This window comes from Bombina bombina, chromosome 4, assembly GCF_027579735.1.
Source record: "Bombina bombina isolate aBomBom1 chromosome 4, aBomBom1.pri, whole genome shotgun sequence".
NCBI lineage: Eukaryota > Metazoa > Chordata > Amphibia > Anura > Bombinatoridae > Bombina > Bombina bombina.
Window position 1 is genome coordinate 370,806,784 of NC_069502.1, and position 22,393 is coordinate 370,829,176.

The following is a 22,393-nucleotide window of genomic DNA, read 5'->3' on the forward strand; positions in this document are numbered from 1 at the left end:
GTGTGAGATAGTGGGAGTGCACACACACTCTACTACTGTATGTATATATATATATATATATATATATATATATATATATATTTCTTACACGATTAGCTGTCAGGGTGCGCTTCCACATAAACACACATGCCCCATCCGGCAAATGAAGGCACTTACTGGTCTTTTATATTAAAACCACAATTATGGGGGGGGCGGAGCCAACAGCTGATGAGACCGGATGCATTATTTAGCAGCTCCTGGCTTTCAGACTTGATTTTGGTAATGAAATGATGATTATGGGCTATCAAACTTGACTAAAGGGCCAGTGTTCACTGCAACTGTGAGACCATCGATCGAAACACAGAGTCATACCGTGGGATCACACTACCGGACCATCTCTTACACGCGCATGGCGGTGATCATACTGGCCTTAGTGAACTTACAGTCTAGAATGGAGGAATAACTACTAGACCTCAGACAGGAGATAAAATCTATGCACCCTTCAGCACTTATAACTCTCAAGCAACTCTCTGGGAAGGATATTTCCATACAAGAGCGTCCCTCTCAGTCGGTAGCCCTAGATACAGGCCTACATTGGTCTGAAACAGAGCAGACAGCCATCTCGGAAATCATTAAGGCTCCGGGTGTATCTAAGCCACAGACTACTTCTAGACCAAGGAATCTGATTGCCGGCGGAGACACCTTAGTAACCCAATCTGACCTCAAGAAGTTTCATGTAGATCCTGAGACACAGTCACCGGAGTTAAGGGACATACCTCCTAAACCACTTCCTTGCGCAAACCCGGGCCTCTCACCCACTACAGTCTTTGACATCTCTGCAGTGGCTGCCCAGGCAGCACCTAGCCTCTTACCGGATGTCAGTTCAGAGGTAGGTAGCCCTGTGGATGGAGTCCCTGTGGCGGTAGTCAGAGAATTGCCGCGTCCGGTTAGCAGAACACAATCGACCACTAGGCAATGGCCACAGCCCAGCACCGATTGTGATCCGGTTAAAGCAGACTCCTTGCAATTTGGTAGAATGACGGTTTCCCTTAGAGAAGTATTCACAGAAGACCGTTTTCTACAAATTTGGCCACAGTCTACCAACTGTGGGTGCTGGGGATACCTGAGACCCGCTGAGTCACTTTTACATGCCAGAACTCTGACTCCACTGCTCCTCTTGGATCCTATACGAGGCCAGAGGCGATTAGGAGTAGGATGAAACGGAGGTGCATGCAGGTTAGCTTCATAGGGCTATTCAGCCCACTAAGACAAAATACTTCTCTAGGACTTTTACCTCATTGCCTGCTTTTTTATCTGTCCACTACCGTTATAATGTTTGCCTCCCATTTACTTAGTTTGTTCCCCAGTTTGTGTTCTCTACATATTTAATAAACACTTTACTTAAGTCCTCTCCAATTTCATAACGCATTGTAGGCTCAGCTATTCTGTAATTCATGGACAGCCACGTCTTAGAACTGGAGTAGGCCGAGTCTGTCTCTTCTTCAAATTCAGAATAGAAATCTGAGCCTGATATACGGGTCAGCTTTAGGGAGACTCGATTCAGCCTGTAAACTCTAGTGGTCTGAACGTACCCACAAGATATAGCCCTCCAACTATTGAGGATCATAACATCAGATCCCTGATCAAAACTAAAGAGTAATTGGGACTCAGTCATTCATGAAAGCATTACTGTTTGACAACAGATTAAGTATGAATATCAAGGCACCTATGGAAATTATATGTTTAATGTGTACTTTCAATATATTTATATTTCTTGTTAACATTTGTGAATATCTACGTGTTGTGTAACTGAGTGATTTCACTTTACCATTTCTCCATACTTACTCTCCATTTCTCTGTTTAAATAGTACCTGGGATTATAATATGCTCTAGGGGAGTTTATATCTATAATGCACGCAGCTATCTCAGTGAGTGTTAACTGGGGCAGTTATCTTACTATTCTATCCTACTCAGTTCATAAGAGACCATATTTTACTAACGAGACAGGAGTCACACAAGTCTAAGGTTACCCGAACCTCATAATACATAAAAGCAAATAGAGGCACCCACTACTCTATGCCAGATCCAGAACACATGTCTTTCTCCTTTAGGTTGTTTATAATTTGTTAGAGGACACTATAGACCTGGAAGAACAGCGGTATTTCAATATTACTATATATAACCTCAAAGCTCACTAACACTCAGGCCTATTACTTTCTATATAGCCACTATGAGCATCATACTATTGTTTCAATTTCATGGCAATTAGATTAGATAGCGCTAGAGAGTTGTCTATCTTGAGTGCTCTCTCTTACCGGGAGACCACCCTGGTGAGAACATATAGAACGCATATGAATATCATTCTACACTTAAGATAGCTAACTATATATTTTACTTCTGATAAACACTTAGAACTAGATTTCTAATATGCAATACTAAAAAGAACAATCATTCCTTGTGATGCTGTACTTTCTTTTAGAATAGATATATATCCCTCTAGTTTACCTCCGCTGCTGTTACTGCTGTTACTTATTATTATATATAGGTCTAGAAGTGGCCCACTGATACTATAGGAGGTCCTCATAAAACATACAGAGGTGACCTTAGTTACATATACCTTTTCATCATTTGGTTTGTTATTAATATTCAAGGACAATGTGTATGTATCCCTATATTCTGGGAACTAGCAAACTACCTTAAAGTTAGTAATTGTCAACGCACATTTCACAACCCTCTAGTCAACCTCCCTCCCACCATAATGTTTTCCTCACACTAAAAAAGCTACGCCCCCCTTCTCCCCCCCATCCAATTCAGAGCGGCTCTTGTCCGCTGATTACCCCACCTAAAACCACCACTAAGGCCCAAAAAAGGCCTATACAAATGCTAATTTCCCTTGCCATCATTTCATAGAAGAATCCCCCGAGAAAAGCAGGGAATTTTCACTAATATATAAAAATGAGGTTTCATTTTTGATTACTTGTCTTATATTACCCTTATCATATGCTACCACTTATCTTCGATACATATACTATAACTCTAGCTTTTGATTTATAATATTTATTCCTGAGGTCCACAAGTGAGCATATTCCTCATTTTAGTTCCTCTTCATATAATCTCTCTCTTATTATACCCAGAAGAGACCATGCTAGTAGTTTGAGGGACTCAGAAATATTTAAGGAGAAGCTCATAGTCCTTAAGCTCAGTATATTTTCTATTGACTTGATTGTTTCTCTCTTGTACATGTGTGGTAGCTCTATTTACATGCCATCAGATGTAATTTTAATATCATGTTTATACATTGATGTTCTTTGAGTTTTCGCTGTTATTGTTTTTGACAACCTCAATAAAAAATTATAAAAAACAAAACAAAACAATTATTTTATCCTTATAAAAAATGACGTAACGTTTCGGTGTATTCCTCACACCTTTGTCAAATATAGTCCACCAGTGTGAACCTAAAACCAATAATCCCCATGTACCCATACCTGTCTTATATAGCAAATGCTCACAGAACGCAGCGAGTGAGACATCGTGCTGCGATCTGTGAGCGTTTGCTATATAAGACAGGTAAGGGTACATGGGGATTATTGGTTTTAGGTTTACACTGGTGGACTATATTTGACATTTGACAAAGGTGTGAGGAATTCCCCCGAAACGTTATGTAATTTTTTATATGGATGAAATAAACGTGAAGTTTTATTATAAAAGACCAGCAAGTGCCTTCATTTGCCGGATGGGACATATACATATATATATAATTATATATATATATATATATACATACTGTATATGCACACACACCCGGCTGCCTGGGACTCTGGGGACGGTACAGCCACCTGTGAGTGCTATTGAGCAGCCAGGGCTGTGCATGTTGCAGGGTCATAGGATGTGTTCCCAGTCCAGTCTGACAGTGCAGTCCCCTTCTGTGTTTTGTATATGTCTAGGGTGATTACATAAGTATGTTCTCCCTTGACTTGTTCCCAGTTTGTTTGATTGAGAGCTTGCATTTGTATGGCTGTATTAGGGACCCAGGTTCTGGGAGAGACCTTGACGTGGTACCTGGGCTTGTCCCATTTGGCCAGATGTGGTAACTAACTCTTACAGTTTTGCTTTTAATCTTAGCTGAGTGCTTGCAAGTGAGTGCTTCACTTCTTCTGTGTTTTGTGTTAATTTGTTTTGTAATTTTTCCTATGGGCCTTGCACCCAGACTTGTCTGGGGTTAACTGCCTGGAACTCTGTGGACAGTACAGCTACCTGTGAGTGCTATTGAGCACCCAGGGCTGTGCATGTTGCAGGGTCAAAGGATGTGTACCCAGTAAAGTCTGACCGTGCAGTCCTCTTTGTATTTTGTATATGTCTAGGGTGATTACATAAGTCTGTGAACCCTTGACTTGTTCCCAGTTTGTTTGATTGCAAGCTATTGTTTTGGGACAGACCTTGACGTGGTAACTGGGCTTGTCCCATTTAGCCAGATGCAGTAACTAACTCTTCTAGTTTTGCTTTTAATCTTGGCTAAGTGCTTGCAAGTTAGTGCTAGACTTCCTCTGTGAGTTGTATATATACATAATATATATATATATATATATATATATATATATATATATATATATATATATATATATATATATATATATATATATATAATATACAGCTTGATATCTTATTGTTTCTGCTTAAGGTAAACAATGGAGATTTTGTCAGCACCATGGCAGTGGCAAGTCATGTATTCTCAAAGTAACATAAAACCACCCCAGTTTAACAAACATTGTAAAATAAAATATTTATACCTGCAAAGAGCGCCTCTTCATTTTTATGCTTCAATTGCACTCTAGAGTGTTGACAATTATACCCCCCCCCATATCGCTTTCCTAATATGGAACTGATAATCTTTGCTAAGTATTGTGTTCTAGTGATAAATAAACTTGCGCACTGGGTTCCGGTTATGTCATGTGTGACATTTTGTGACCCCAGAAGCTCCAGAGGCACTTTTAAAAGCACTTTATGAAAAAACATAAATTATGCTTACCAGATAATTTAATTTCCTTCTGTATAAGGAGAGTCCAATGCATCATTGCTTACTGTAGGGAAATACTGAACCTGGCCACCAGGAGGAGGCAAAGACACCCCAGCCAAAGGCTTAAATATCTCTCTCCCACTTCCCCCATCCCCCAGTCATTCTGCCGAGGGAACAAGGAACAGTAGGAAAAATATCAGGGATATAAATGGTGCCAGAAAAAAAATATTATTTAGAGGGCCACCCTTCAGAGAACATGGGCGGGGGCCGTGGACTCTCCTTATACAGAAGTAAATTACATTATCTGGTAAGCATAATTTAGGTTTTCCTTCTTAATATAAGGAGAGTCCACTGCATCATTCCTTACTGTTGGGAAACTTATACCCAAGCTCTAGAGGACACTGAATGATAATGGGAGGGACAAAAAGAGAGGCAGACCCTAATCAGAGGGCATTACAGCCTGCAAAACCTTTCTCCCAAAAGCTGCTCCAGCCGAAGCAAAAACATCAAACTTGTAACATTTAGAAAAAGTATGTAAGGAGGACCAGGTAGCCGCCTTACAAATCTGATACATAGAGGCATCGTTCTTAAAGGCCCAAGAGGAAGCCACTGCTCTAGTAGAATGAGCCGTAATCCTCTGAGGAGGTTTATGTCCCGCTGTCTCATAAGCAAAGTGGATAACACTCCTTAACCAAAAAGATAAGGAAGTTGAAGAGACCTTCTGACCCTTATACTTCCCAGAATAGACAACAAACAAGGGAGAAGTTTGTCTAAAAAATAGATAGAACTTCAAGGCGCAAACCACGTCCATATTATGAAGCAAACGTTTCTTCGAAGGAGGAGGATTGGGACACAATGAAGGAATCACAATCTCTTGATTGATGTTGGGGTCTGACATGACCTAAGGAAGAAAAATCTAACTTAGTACGTAGGACAGCCTTATCAGAATGGAACACCAGATACGGAGGCTCACATTGCAAGGCAGCAATTTCAGATACTCTACACGCAGAAGCAATAGATATAGTACCCAAGTGCTATATGGGTTGCCTAAAGCTCACTACCAAAAAAAAGTCCCCTAGCGGACTTCAGATAGCTAAAAGTATAACAAAGGAGGGAGTGAGCGCTAAAAGCTGAAACTGTTAAACAACTCAAGTTATATATGAAAGGAATCACAATTTAATGAAATGAAAAGGAAATTTAAAGAAATTTAAGGAAATGAAGTGTAAAAACATAGAATAAAATGGCCTATCACTAACATTAATATGGCCTGTCACTAACATGGATCCATGATATATCTAAAATCAAGGTTACAATATTAGAACCAAAATTCGACATAGAGACGAAATCTATGGGGCAATTAGAATGCCAATATATAGACAAAAGACATACACGCATTTTGGTATTTAATACAAGCGATAATAACCATAATTAAAACCTAAAGGGAAAGAGTAAAACTATGTCCCAGAATTCAATGGGTCTAACAGGAAGAGGTGTCACATCTGGTTTTGGCGCCAAAACCACTACCAATCACATCACTTGGTACCCTATATAAGCTCCCAGTAGTTACATATCAGTATAGTCTTGAGAAAGGCCTTGATACAGGCCGAAACGCGTTGACACAGACATACTGGTGAGCTTATTTCTTTATATCCTAAAGTGTAAAAGCTTTATTGCACTATTGTTTGTTTTTGTTTATTCACAGGTTGGACTTTTTATCGTTATTTTGATCATCATCAGTTTTCTCACTCTTTTTTCACTTATATATTTTTTTATGATACACTGTTTCAATTATTGATTGGATACACAACTTTTTACATTCATTTTTTGGAGTTTACATAAGTTTGGACTTCCTTTTTTGGACACTATTTTGTACTATTTTTGTTGTAAGTTTTTGATACCGTTTGACTTCTATGATGATTTGCCACTAATGGATTTATTGGATTGCTGATACACCAAGCTGGACCACTTTGGGTCACTGATTGAACCTTCACCCGTGTTTGGATTCATCTTAATTTTTTTTTTGTTGTTGCAATTTTCCACTTACAGATACAGGACTTTTCATCTTACATTCACGTACTGTTTTTACTGTTTGGTATTTGTATACCCTAATTTTTACAATTTCTACTGTGTTAATCTATTTGTATTTGCATTTTGACCTGTTTTATTGTTTAGTTTTAACCTTGATTTTAGATATATCATGGATCCATGTTAGTGACATGCTATATTAATGTTAGTGATAGGCCATTTTATTCTATGTTTTTATACTTCATTTCCTGTTTTCATTTCATTAAATTGTGATTCCTTTTATATATAACTTGAGTTGTTTAACAGTTTCAGCCTATTAAGCTTTTAGCGCTCACTCCCTCCTTTGTTATACGCAGAGGCAATAGCCAGTAGAAAAAGAACCTTCCAGGACAACAATTTAATTTCAACATTTTGCATAGGCTCAAACAGACCCCGATGCAAAACACCTTAAGAACAAGATTTAGACTCCAAGGAGGAGCCTTAGATCTAAACACAGGTCTGATCCTAGTCAGAACCTTAACAAAGGACTGTACATCTGGAAACTCAGAGAGCCTCTTGTGCAGTAAAACAGACAGGGCCGAAATCTGTCCCCATCATGGAGAAACGACAGGATCTTGGCAACCTTAACTTTATGCCAGGAAAATCCACACCAGAATAAGTAGGTTCTCCACACCTTATTATAGATGCGACGAGTAACCGGCTTACAAGCTTGAATGAGAGTATCAATAACACTCTCAGAAAAACCTCTCTTGGCTAGAACTAAGCGTTCTATCTCCACGCAGTCAGCCTCAGAGAATCTAGATTTTGATGAACAAAAGGTCCTTGTTCCAGCAGATCCCTGCAACAAGGTAACTTCCACGGAGGAGATGACATCCCTACCAGTTCCGCGGACCACATCCTTTGCGGCCACGATGGAGCAATCAGTATCACCGATGTCAGTTCCTGCTTGATGCGCGAGCCACTACATGAGGAAGGAGTGGTAACGGCGGGAAAAGGTAAATTAGACTGAACCTCCAAGGCACTGCTAATGCATCTATTGGCTCCACCTGAGGATCCCTGGACCTCGACCAAAATCTGGGTAGCTTGGCATTGAGATGGGACGCCATGAGATCTATCTCTGGCGCCCCCCACCTGTTGCATATCTCCGCAAACACTTCAGGATGGAGAGACTATTCCCCCGGATGAAAGGATTGTCTGCTGAGAAAATCCGCTTCCCAGTTGTCCATACCCGAAATGTGGATCGCTGACAGCGAACAGCTGTGGGCTTCCGCCCACTCCAGAATCCGAGATACTTCCCCAGTGGCGTCACTAGGGGGTGCGGGCCGCACCCAGGTGACACCCTCCAGGGGGTGACACCACCAAAAATAAATTTGTTTTATTTTTTAAAATTTTATTGAAATTCAAAGAAATACAATGTAGAAATGCAAAGATTTTTTTTATTAGAGGGGCCAACATTTGTGAACATTAGTGGGACTGGGGAAAATGTATACACACTTTTTTTTTGTCCCTTGAGCCAGTTTTCCCGGCTGCTTTTGCTTGTTTGTACTTTGCTCCTCCCCTGCCCAATTTCACTATGAATGTTGTGGGCATGCCGTGAGGCTTGCAAAGTTGCGCTGCTAGCCTAAACCTGCCTGTGTGAAGCAGTGGAGTCACTCACTGCTGTGCTGTCTCTCTAAACGGGAACCAGGAAATCGTGAGGGGGATGACTGGCACCTGACCACATAACTGTCTGACACTGTCTCTAAAGTGAAGGAGCCATGTATGATGCCCACCAGACTGGTACAGTTACGGTACATTAAGTGCACACTGAAGAGGTAGGAGGGGAGGGCGAGTGGGGCTCTGGGGGTGGGCAGAGTGCAGAGGTGATTGGCCATAAGAAGCGGTAAGCACACGGCCCGGGGCTGTGCCCTGACAGACTTGGAAGAGAGTCAGAGAGCAGAATTTTCATAGTTTGCACACCTAAACATTTTCTTTAGTAATTTATTTTTAGAGTGCACGGTTTATCTTTCATTTGATGCTCTGCTGAGCCAGGGAGCAGCTCTATGCATGAGCTTCATAATTAATGCAGTGCAGTGTACATATTTTGTATGTGTGTGTGTGCCTGAGTGTTTTTGTGTGTGTGTGCCTGAGTGTGTTTCTGTGTGTGTATGCCTGAGTGTGTTTCTGTGTGTATGCCTGAGTGTGTTTCTGTGTGTGTGCCTGAGTGTTTCTGTGTGTGTGCCTGAGTGTTTCTGTGTGTGTGTCTGAGTGTTTGTGCGTGCCTGAGTGTTTGTGCGTGCCTGAGTGTCTGTGCGTGTGTGCCTGAGTGTTTGTGTGTGTGTGTGTCTAAGTGTGTTTCAGAGTGTTTGTGTGTGCATCTGAGTGTGTTTTTAAGTGTGTGTGTGTCTCAGTGTTTGTATGCGTGTGTGCCTGTGTTTTTGTGTGTGTCTGCTTTCTGGGGGGTGGGAGGTGACACCATAACTTACCGCACTGGGTGACACCAACCCTAGTGACACCACTGTACTTCCCTCATTGTTAGGGAGCTTCTCGTTCCCCACTGGTGGTTGATGTAAGCCACCAAGATGATATTGTATGATTGGAATCTGATAAACTGGGATGAACCCAGAAAGGGCCAAGCTATCAGAGCATTGAAGTTTCCCCGAAGTTCCAGTATGTTGATTGGGAGGAAGCATTCCTCCTGAGTCCACAGGCCTTGTGCCTTCTTGGCACTCCAAACAGCTCCCCATCCTGATAGACTTGCGCCCATAGTCACAATTGCCCAGGATGGTCTCAAGAAGGATGTCCCTCGGGATAGATGATCTGGACAGAGACACCAAGAGAGAGATTCTCTCGACCGGTTGTCCAGAGAAATCTGTTGAGACAGATCCGATGATCACCGTTCCACTGCCTTAGCATGCACTTTTGCAACGGACTGAGACGGAACCTGACAAAGGGAATGATGTCCATGGTGGACACCATGAGACCAATCACCTCCATAAACTGAGCCACAGAGGGCCTTAAAGAGGTACGGAGGGCAAGACATGCCAATGCTAGCTTGCAACGTCTCTTGTCTGTTAGAAATATCTTCATGGATATGGAGTCTATTATAGTACCCTGGTGCTTGGAATAAAAGAACTCTTTTCTAGGTTTATCTTCCATCCATGAGATCAAAGAAGAGAGAGAAGAGATTCCGAATGGCCCTACGCCAGATGAAAAGATGGTGCTTGTACCAGAATATCGTCCAAGTAGGGAGCTACTGCTATACCCCGGGTTCTGATAACGGCTAGAAGAGCCCCTAGAACCTTCTTAACAATCCTTGGAGCCGTAGCTAGACCAAACGGAAGTGCAATAAACTGGAAGTACTGGTCCAGGAACACAAACCTTAGGAACTGGAAGTGATCATTGTGGATTGGAACGTGAAGGTAAGCATCCTTCAGATCTATAGTGGTCATGAACTGTCCTTCCTGAACTAAGGAAAGGATGAACCTTATCGTCTGTCATCTTGAACGAGGGGACATTTAGAAATTTGTTTAAGCACTTTAGGTCCTGAATCGGGCGTAATGTTCCCTCCTCCTTTGGGACCACGAAAACGTTTGAATAGTATACCAAACCTCTTAATGCGATAGGTACCGGGACAATGACCCCTAAGGAGGACAGATCCAGCACACACCCCAGAAAGGCTTTCCTCTTTTCTGGCCTGGAAGAGTCTTTAGAGGAGAAATCTGCCCTTGGGTGAATGAGACTTGAAACCTATCTTGTATCCCTGAGCTATGACCTCCAGGACCCATGGATCCTGCACGTCCCTGAACCAAGCATCTGAAAAGAGCGACAGTCTGCCCCCTACACGATCCAGTGCCGGTTCGGGGCCGCCCCTTTATGCCGATTTAGTCTCGGCGGGCTTCTTGCTCTGCTTGGATTTATTCCATGACTGAGCCAGCTTCCAAGTGCTCTTGGTTTGCTCAGGCTTAGTGGAGGGTTGCTGTTGTTGGGATTTATCAGAACGAAAGGAACAAAAATGAGAAACTTGTCCCTTCGACTTGTTCTTTTTATCTTGTGGTAGGAAGGCACCCTTGCCCCTTGTAACCATGGAGATAATGAAGTCCAGGCCTGGAACAAATAAAATTTTTCCCTTAAAGGGGAGGGAAAGAAGTCTGGACTTAGAAGTCATATCCGCAGACCAAAACTTCAGCCAGAGCGCCCAACGGGCCTGACCGAAAAACCAGAAGCTTTAGCATTTAGGCTAATAATCTGCATGTTAGCAATTCTCAAGGCTTTAATTCTTTCCTGGATAATGACGAGGGGACCCTCCACCTCGACAAATTCCGATAATGAGTTGCACTAGTAGGTAGCTGCTCCAGCAACTGCGGCAACGGGCGCCGCCTGTTGAAATAAATATCCCGTATGTTGAAACATCTTTCTTGGAACAGTTTCTATCTTCTTATGAATGATGAGCTATCCTCAAGCGGGATAGTAGTACACTTGGCAAGCGTGGAGATAGCGCCATCTACCTTAGGGACGGAATCCCACAACTCCAATTGAGAGTCTGGGAATAATTTTTTTTAAAGAAAGACAAAGGGAAAAAAGAAGGTCCAATTCTGTCCCATTCATTCTTAATAATGTTCGCTATCTTTACAGGCACAGGAAAAGTTAAAGGCACTACCCTGTCATTGTAAACTATGTCTAATTTAGTAATCAAAGGTTGATCAGGCAGCTTGGCCTCTGGAACCTCTAATGTAGACAGGACTTCCTTTAGACCAATATGTTAGTGTTCAATCTTAAATCTAAAGGCTGGTTCCTCCACAGCAGGAGGCTTAGAAGCAGCCGACTCCGTCCTAGAAAATTCACCCCCTGAATGACCCCGGGGCAGGAGAGCTATGTTTAACCTTTCGCTTGTGTTTAGCAGGGCGAGGTAAAGCACTGGGGGTCTCAGACACTGCCGTTTTTAACTGTGCGGTAAAATCTGATGGTAAAAGGCCCCCTCCAGATGGAGGATTAAGTGTTGCTACGGGAAGCTGCGTGTGTAGAAGGAGATGAATGTTGGGTATGCACCTCACGGGACGGCGAGTCCTCAGAGGTGGAAGGCTCAGTGGTACTAAAAGGGTTAACTTTCTTTGACCGAATAACATTAGCAAGGCATGTAGAACATAGTTGTGAGGGCGGGCATACCGAGGCCTCCTCACAATATAAACAGGTATTATTATTTGGAATATAGGGAGTACCCTCTAATATCTCAGAATCCTCCAAAGCTTAAGCTAATGACAGCAGGACACAGAAAATAAACGATCTTTATTTCTCACAAAAACAGCACCTTTATACTCCCAATGGCTGGGGCACTCACTACCTCCTAGACCCAGACAATGCAGAGAAATAGCGTCTTCTCTAACAGCCAGCTCGGTCAGGAAAGAGGAAATGAAAGTGAGACCACTCCCGATCACATGGTACGCAAGGCAGGACCGCCCTTGCTATGAGTGAGGCTTGCGAAGTTGCGCTGCTAGCCTAAACCTGCCTGTGTGAAGCAGTGGAGTCACTCACTGCTGTGCTGTCTCTCTAAACGGGAACCGGGAAATCGTGAGGGGGATGACTGGCACCTGACCACATAACTGTCTGACACTGTCTCTAAAGTGAAGGAGCCATGTATGATGCCCACCAGACTGGTACAGTTACGGTACATTAAGTGCACACTGAAGAGGTAGGAGGGGAGGGCGAGTGGGGCTCTGGGGGTGGGCAGAGTGCAGAGGTGATTGGCCATAAGAAGCGGTAAGCACACGGCCCGGGGCTGTGCCCTGACAGACTTGGAAGAGAGTCAGAGAGCAGAATTTTCATAGTTTGCACACCTAAACATTTTCTTTAGTAATTTATTTTTAGAGTGCACGGTTTATCTTTCATTTGATGCTCTGCTGAGCCAGGGAGCAGCTCTATGCATGAGCTTCATAATTAATGCAGTGCAGTGTACATATTTTGTATGTGTGTGTGTGCCTGAGTGTTTTTGTGTGTGTGTGCCTGAGTGTGTTTCTGTGTGTGTATGCCTGAGTGTGTTTCTGTATGTATGCCTGAGTGTGTTTCTGTGTGTGTGCCTGAGTGTTTCTGTGTGTGTGCCTGAGTGTTTCTGTGTGTGTGTCTGAGTGTTTCTGTGTGTGTGTCTGAGTGTTTCTGTGTGTGTGTCTGAGTGTTTCTGTGTGTGTGTCTGAGTGTTTCTGTGTGTGTGTCTGAGTGTTTGTGCGTGCCTGAGTGTTTGTGCGTGCCTGAGTGTTTGTGCGTGCCTGAGTGTTTGTGCGTGCCTGAGTGTTTGTGCGTGTGTGCCTGAGTGTTTGTGTGTGTGTCTAAGTGTGTTTCAGAGTGTTTGTGTGTGCATCTGAGTGTGTTTTTAAGTGTGTGTGTGTCTCAGTGTTTGTATGCGTGTGTGCCTGTGTTTTTGTGTGTGTCTGCTTTCTGGGGGGTGGGAGGTGACACCATAACTTACCGCACTGGGTGACACCAACCCTAGTGACACCACTGTACTTCCCTCATTGTTAGGGAGCTTCTCGTTCCCCACTGGTGGTTGATGTAAGCCACCAAGATTATATTGTATGATTGGAATCTGATAAACTGGGATGAACCCAGAAAGGGCCAAGCTATCAGAGCATTGAAGATTGCCCGAAGTTCCAGTATGTTGATTGGGAGGAAGCATTCCTCCTGAGTCCACAGGCCTTGTGCCTTCTTGGCACTCCAAACAGCTCCCCATCCTGATAGACTTGCGCCCATAGTCACAATTGCCCAGGATGGTCTCAAGAAGGATGTCCCTCGGGATAGATGATCTGGACAGAGACACCAAGAGAGAGATTCTCTCGACCGGTTGTCCAGAGAAATCTGTTGAGACAGATCCGATGATCACCGTTCCACTGCCTTAGCATGCACTTTTGCAACGGACTGAGACGGAACCTGACAAAGGGAATGATGTCCATGGTGGACACCATGAGACCAATCACCTCCATAAACTGAGCCACAGAGGGCCTTAAAGAGGTACGGAGGGCAAGACATGCCAATGCTAGCTTGCAACGTCTCTTGTCTGTTAGAAATATCTTCATGGATATGGAGTCTATTATAGTACCCAGGAATTCCACCCTGGTGCTTGGAATAAAAGAACTCTTTTCTAGGTTTATCTTCCATCCATGAGATCAAAGAAGAGAGAGAAGAGATTCCGAATGGCCCTACGCCAGATGAAAAGATGGTGCTTGTACCAGAATATCGTCCAAGTAGGGAGCTACTGCTATACCCCGGGTTCTGACAACGGCTAGAAGAGCCCCTAGAACCTTCTTAACAATCCTTGGAGCAGTAGCTAGACCAAACGGAAGAGCAATAAACTGGAAGTACTGGTCCAGGAACACAAACCTTAGGAACTGGAAGTGATCATTGTGGATTGGAACGTGAAGGTAAGCATCCTTCAGATCTATAGTGGTCATGAACTGTCCTTCCTGAACTAAGGAAAGGATGAACCTTATCGTCTGTCATCTTGAACGAGGGGACATTTAGAAATTTGTTTAAGCACTTTAGGTCCTGAATCGGGCGTAATGTTCCCTCCTCCTTTGGGACCACGAAAACGTTTGAATAGTATACCAAACCTCTTAATGCGATAGGTACCGGGACAATGACCCCTAAGGAGGACAGATCCCGCACACACCCCAGAAAGGCTTTCCTCTTTTCTGGCCTGGAAGAGTCTTTAGAGGAGAAATCTGCCCTTGGGTGAATGAGACTTGAAACCTATCTTGTATCCCTGAGCTATGACCTCCAGGACCCATGGATCCTGCACGTCCCTGAACCAAGCATCTGAAAAGAGCGACAGTCTGCCCCCTACACGATCCAGTGCCGGTTCGGGGCCGCCCCTTTATGCCGATTTAGTCTCGGCGGGCTTCTTGCTCTGCTTGGATTTATTCCATGACTGAGCCAGCTTCCAAGTGCTCTTGGTTTGCTCAGGCTTAGTGGAGGGTTGCTGTTGTTGGGATTTATCAGAACGAAAGGAACAAAAATGAGAAACTTGTCCCTTCGACTTGTTCTTTTTATCTTGTGGTAGGAAGGCACCCTTGCCCCTTGTAACCATGGAGATAATGAAGTCCAGGCCTGGAACAAATAAAATTTTTCCCTTAAAGGGGAGAGAAAGAAGTCTGGACTTAGAAGTCATATCCGCAGACCAAAACTTCAGCCAGAGCGCCCAACGGGCCTGACCGAAAAACCAGAAGCTTTAGCATTTAGGCTAATAATCTGCATGTTTGCATCACAGATAAAAGAATTAGCAATTCTCAAGGCTTTAATTCTTTCCTGGATAATGACGAGGGGACCCTCCACCTCGATAAATTCCGATAATGAGTTGCACTAGTAGGTAGCTGCTCCAGCAACTGCGGCAACGGGCGCTGCCTGTTGAAATAAATATCCCGTATGTTGAAACATCTTTCTTGGAACAGTTTCTATCTTCTTATGAATGATGAGCTATCCTCAAGCGGGATAGTAGTACGCTTGGCAAGCATGGAGATAGCGCCATCTACCTTAGGGACGGAATCCCACAACTCCAATTGAGAGTCTGGGAATAATTTTTTTAAAGAAAGACAAAGGGAAAAAAGAAGGTCCAATTCTGTCCCATTCATTCTTAATAATGTTCGCTATCTTTACAGGCACAGGAAAAGTTAAAGGCACTACCCTGTCATTGTAAACTATGTCTAATTTAGTAATCAAAGGTTGATCAGGCAGCTTGGCCTCTGGAACCTCTAATGTAGACAGGACTTCCTTTAGACCAATATGTTAGTGTTCAATCTTAAATCTAAAGGCTGGTTCCTCCACAGCAGGAGGCTTAGAAGCAGCCGACTCCGTCCTAGAAAATTCACCCCCTGAATGACCCCGGGGCAGGAGAGCTATGTTTAACCTTTCGCTTGTGTTTAGCAGGGCGAGGTAAAGCACTGGGGGTCTCAGACACTGCCGTTTTTAACTGTGCGGTAAAATCTGATGGTAAAAGGCCCCCTCCAGATGGAGGATTAAGTGTTGCTACGGGAAGCTGCGTGTGTAGAAGGAGATGAATGTTGGGTATGCACCTCACGGGACGGCGAGTCCTCAGAGGTGGAAGGCTCAGTGGTACTAAAAGGGTTAACTTTCTTTGACCGAATAACATTAGCAAGGCATGTAGAACATAGTTGTGAGGGCGGGCATACCGAGGCCTCCTCACAATATAAACAGGTATTACTATTTGGAATATAGGGAGTACCCTCTAATATCTCAGAATCCTCCAAAGCTTAAGCTAATGACAGCAGGACACAGAAAATAAACGATCTTTATTTCTCACAAAAACAGCACCTTTATACTCCCAATGGCTGGGGCACTCACTACCTCCTAGACCCAGACAATGCAGAGAAATAGCGTCTTCTCTAACAGCCAGCTCGGTCAGGAAAGAGGAAATGAAAGCGAGACCACTCCCGATCACATGGTGCGCAAGGCAGGACCGCCCTTGCTATGAGAAAAAGCGCGCCAAGCTACAAGCTGTGCAGCATTCAAAGTGAAAGTAAAAACCTGTGCGTCCCAGCCACATAACAAACAGCCTATGAGCCCAATAAAATCTCACACATAAAGCAGCATAAAATCAAAGCATCACCTTTGATTAATCCCCACTGTTCAATAGTCCCCCTCAGGAGATATTAACCCATGATTCTATTAAGATAAAAGGAGCCGGGGGGCGTGTCTAACCACGGCCATGGGAAGTCGCTTTCTTACTTAGCTACTGCAGTGTTATAGAGAATCTACTAAATACTATTGGATTTCGGCAGAAATTTGCAGGATCAAGTTTGTTTATGAATACCTAACTGCAGACAGAGTAGATACATATGCAAAGTCTGACGATCGGGACTTCCTAGACCTGTGGGTGATAGCAGATATACTAAAGTGCGGCCTACAACGCTTTCCGGCACCCTCCCTCCCTGTGAACGGGGGTAATCTAGTTCAACATGGCTATTCCAGAGAGAGGGGGCCTAGGTCTTGCCTTGTGTCACCTTCTTAAAGATTTTGAGCAACAGGTGTGCTATAGATTTGATAAACTAACTCTCCGTATACAGGGCAGACCTCGGGAAAACCCTTTGATAGAAGCAGCAGGCCCGACGTCTCCTACAACATCCAACACTTGCCTACATATAAACACTGTGGAGCAAACTACGCAACTATTAGAGGCCCAAATTGAGGGCCATGAGCGCATACCCTGGCGGGGAAAGTGCCAGAGAGGATCAAGTTTGCAATTAAGTGCACTGAGATGGGACTGGAAACTACAAATTCGGATGCGGCCGTGACGCATCAAGATGGCTCCCCGGAGCTGAGTATGATGGCTGTCTCACACCTGGTTTGCAGTGACTGGCCGGGAGCCTTTTGGAGAGGTGCGGCTGACCTTCAGGAGTGGGACTTGGGTCCCTGTGATCACTTGGCGATAGACCTAATACTGTCCTCGAGGGAGACGCAGCGTGCTGTGTCCAGGGGACTGATCAACTTAAACATATCAGCAAGCTTCAATTACCTTGGTTTGCCACAATTCATTGTGGTTTTGACCCCTCTGGATGAATATCGTTTGATCTGGAAGTCCATTTGCGGCCTTTTCTTACTTGACCCAAGAGGTGTGGGATGATCATAATACCACTAGGCGAGCTGTTTATTTTTTTCCTATATAGTTTTTATTTGCTCTGTTAGCAATATCATTTATGTTATTATCACACAGTTAGAATTTGTTCTTTTTTCTTTCTTTTTTTGCCATAAGACTCCTATCCAGTATTCCAGAGACCTGTTGCCAATGTGTATCATTGCTTGTATCCCCTTCCTGAGGCCACCTTTTATTCAGAATATAAGCAGTATAATGTATTAGTGTATAAGCGCTGAACTTTCTCAACACTTTAAAAACAAAATACCATTGTATATATATATATATTTTCATGCTTCATTTTGGGTATTGTTTGTGTTCTATGGTTACCTGGTCTCAGCTTTATCAGGAACATTATAGCTTAGTACTTTTACTTCTGCATTTTCCTATTCATGGTTTACTTTGCCAGCTGCAACTGGAATGTACCATAGGAGTCCTTATATTTGACCTATCAAATAAAAGATATCCCCTACCTTCCACATAAAAAAGAGCTTTATACTCATCTGACTACATATGTTTATATTTTATATAGGCCCACCTCAAGCAATATAGCTAGTATAGGCCCTCAATCTGTGAAATCAAGTCATTATATAGTGTCCATTGGAATAGCCCATACCAAGGTTTACTGGTATTAAACATATGGTAGAGTTACGTAGTCTCTGCCCAGCCTGAAGAGCCTTGAGCTTGCTCTTCAGGCCTTACCAGGAAAATCATTTACATTCTGTGTCATTGTCACATATTGCTAGCTAGCAATGTTATCTTTAGATAGCCCTCATATGTAATTTTATATGTACGCAATATGCTATTGTCATTTCTGCACTGTTATCCAATTGCTTTCTGTTAAAATACCAACTAGCACATGTGTCAAGGACCCATTTTATGTCCCCAACTAGCCTTGGAGAATTAATCCCTTTGGCGGACCATGATGGCATTGTGGACACGACGAAAACCTACATATAACTAAACATAAAGAGGTACTGAGGTTTATTGTTTGGGGATTGACAACTTGTTAGCTTTCCCGAGATTTAACCCTCAATATAGTAATATGTGTTAATATCTATGTTGTTATGTGAAATACTGATTTAAAAGAATGTACTACGGTTTTTCCTGTAAAATTATTGTTACCTCAATAAAAATATAAAAAAAAAAAAAAAAAAAAGATAAAAGGAGCCACAATGTGACCCTGTCTCTAGCGTTTTCAACATACGTAAAAAATTGAAACAATCTTACCAGAATCCATGCTGTGGAACAGAAACACAGCCTCTCAAGTGTGACAGTCTTGTAGCATCACTCCTGACATAGACTTGAGTGAGAAAACAAGCAGGCAGTAAAACTCATCAACACTGATTGCTTAAGAGCTGTTCCAAATTCAAAGAATATCAGTCAGCACCTGCACCACTTGCACGCCACATAGGGGTACCACCAGACCCTACCATATAATGAAAGTTCAAAGAATATGGCAGCAATAAGTGGTTTCTCAATGGTCTTTATTTGAGCACAACAAACAAAATAGCAGCGACGTTTCGGGAGCTTCCTCCCTTTGTCAAGCATACAAAACATTGGTAACAGGCATCCTAATATACCCAACCCCACCAGGGGGCAGCAAAACACAATTTCCTCCTATGAATGATTTAATTGACAAGGTTTAAATTAACCCATTCACTTCTTTAGGAAAATGTAACTATGTTACCACATTACTATACTACATAGATACAGGTTAAAATATACCACAAAGTTTCTATATATATACAATCAAAGTTGATACAGTGTTAAACTATATGCAGCAAGGATAAATCCTTTTAAACTCAAAACTAATCATTGTTGGAGATAAACGCTGTAATTTATAAAGCGAGAACAACAGCACAGAAAACTTCAAACCCAAATGTAAATTCAAATTTAAATTTAAAGGAACACTGACAAATCCCAATCTTTATTAAGGCCCCCAGGTTGAAGAGTATTCAATTCAAATATCCAGGATAACTTCTCTGCAATACTCCTGTGACGAAAGTCAAAGAATGACTGTGGGATGGGGGAAGTGGGAAAGGTATTTACGTCTTTGGCTGGGGTGTCTTTGCCTCCTCCTGGTGGCCAGGTTCAGTATTTCCCAACAGTAAGGAATGATGCCGTGAACTCTCCTTATATTAAGAAGGAAAGTGTCAGCACTAATAATCTGTATGTATAATATGGTGTATGTTTCCTGTCAGTTTAAGTACAAATTGTTCTAATAACATTACTGTCTCTTTATAATTCTAGGTTACTTTTTTTTCTCTTTTAACTCTTCTGCCTCAGAATCTCTATGTTTTCATTCTTTTTAAATCACACTGGAAGGCAGACAGCATTCCTACATACTTGTGCCTGACTAGAAGGACTGCAAGGAATGATCCTAGCACGGTAACTGTAACATAAGGGTACGTTCCTTGACAGTCGAGAAGGAAGTTACCACATACTCAGTGAGGCATTGAGGCAGTATCAAAAGGACAGAAGCACATAATACCTCAACTGGTATCTGCAGATCTATTATAGTTATAGGACTCAGTGTCTTGAGGTAGTTTAGTTAAGATAATGTAATAAATGTCACTTTGTCTTGTATGCAGCTTTTATTGTATCAAAACCCCTGCATCCTCTGTCTCTCTCATTTTCAATACCTGTTATTTTTTCTCTATGAATTCAAGCTGTCCTACCTTCAGCTGGGCATCAAGTACATATAAAAAGTAGTTGTTTTAGAACTTGTTTAAAAAAATGACTGTAGTTAAAGAAAATAAAATATCAGACCTGATTAAAAAACCAGGGCGGGCCGTGGACCGGACACACCGTTGGAGAAAGTAATTTATCAGGTAAACATAAATTCTGTTTTCTCCAACATAGGTGTGTCCGGTCCACGGCGTCATCCTTACTTGTGGGAACCAATACCAAAGCTTTAGGACACGGATGAAGGGAGGGAGCAAATCAGGTCACCTAAATGGAAGGCACCACGGCTTGCAAAACCTTTCTCCCAAAAATAGCCTCAGAAGAAGCAAAAGTATCAAACTTGTAAAATTTGGTAAAAGTGTGCAGTGAAGACCAAGTCGCTGCCCTACATATCTGATCAACAGAAGCCTCATTCTTGAAGGCCCATGTGGAAGCCACAGCCCTAGTGGAATGAGCTGTGATTCTTTCGGGAGGCTGCCGTCCGGCAGTCTCGTAAGCCAATCTGATGATGCTTTTAATCCAAAAAGAGAGAGAGGTAGAAGTTGCTTTTTGACCTCTCCTTTTACCGGAATAAACAACAAACAAGGAAGATGTTTGTCTAAAATCCTTTGTAGCATCTAAATAGAATTTTAGAGCGCGAACAACATCCAAATTGTGCAACAAACGTTCCTTCTTCGAAACTGGTTTCGGACACAGAGAAGGTACGATAATCTCCTGGTTAATGTTTTTGTTAGAAACAACTTTTGGAAGAAAACCAGGTTTAGTACGTAAAACCACCTTATCTGCATGGAACACCAGATAAGGAGGAGAACACTGCAGAGCAGATAATTCTGAAACTCTTCGAGCAGAAGAAATTGCAACCAAAAACAAAACTTTCCAAGATAATAACTTAATATCAACGGAATGTAAGGGTTCAAACGGAACCCCCTGAAGAACTGAAAGAACTAAGTTGAGACTCCAAGGAGGAGTCAAAGGTTTGTAAACAGGCTTGATTCTGACCAGAGCCTGAACAAAGGCTTGAACATCTGGCACAGCTGCCAGCTTTTTGTGAAGGTTAACTGTAATCAATTCTACAATAATTAATTTACTATCCTCTAGAATACAGTGCATATCTGTAACCGCTGCAACAGTGTACACTACACACATTTTAACTTAACCCCTTAACGACCATGACATACCTTGTACGTCTCTGGTGGTTAAGGGATTTTCTGCTTATAATAGTGCAGGTCTCACCACGAGCAGCAAGACCACACTATTAGACCCTTCCTCATTCCTGCAGACTTCCTAAAATAGCACGGTCCCGCTGCTGGCGGCAAGACTGCATTGTTAAAAAACAACCTCCATAGAAAGACCTGCGATGTACAGAGTATGTCGCTGGTCGTTAAGGGGTTAAAGGCCAGAAGAAAATGTTATAAAAAAAAAAGAAGAGGGAGCACAATATAACATATATATATATATATATATATATATATATATATATAAAAAGAAGAGGGAGCACAATATAACATTTATATATATATATATATATATATATATATATATATATATATATATATGTAAAAAGAAGAGGGAGCACAATATAACATTTATATATATATATAAAAAAAGTTGCTGGTTATTTGGAGAAGGGCATCTGCAGATGGTGTTAAATAGTTTTTGTCACTGAATCATGTTGCACTAATGTTGTAATACGCAGAAGCCAGGAGTGGTGATTTATTTAACTCTGGAACCACGGTGAGAAGCACCTGAATATTGAGTCATATGTTTTGACTTTAATATAAAGATTGAACAACTGATTAGGAGCTCCAGAGCTGAAAGGAATCAGACACAGACTATCTGAGATGATCTTACTCATGTGAAACCTGCACCTATGTGAATGCAGTGAGGAGTTAGAAGTGCTGTATGATTGATATTTGAAGAAGGGTGTGTAGTAGAATGTAAACTTCCCTGTATGCTAAAGATGGAAAACTTTGTAAAAAATTGTCATAAAAAAGCAGCTGTATATTCCTCCTGATTCGCAATGATCTCATTTATAACGGCACTGAAAGGAAAAAATAACTACTACTCTAAAAACT

At 42.3% G+C, this 22,393-nt stretch overlaps 1 protein-coding gene across 2 annotated transcripts in view; it reads right to left on the bottom strand.

Annotated features, from left to right (window-relative positions):
* Window positions 1-22,393, bottom strand: part of PLD1 (phospholipase D1) — a 505,989-nt gene that overhangs the window by 87,752 nt on the left and 395,844 nt on the right. The gene's annotated exons all lie outside the window — the stretch shown is intronic.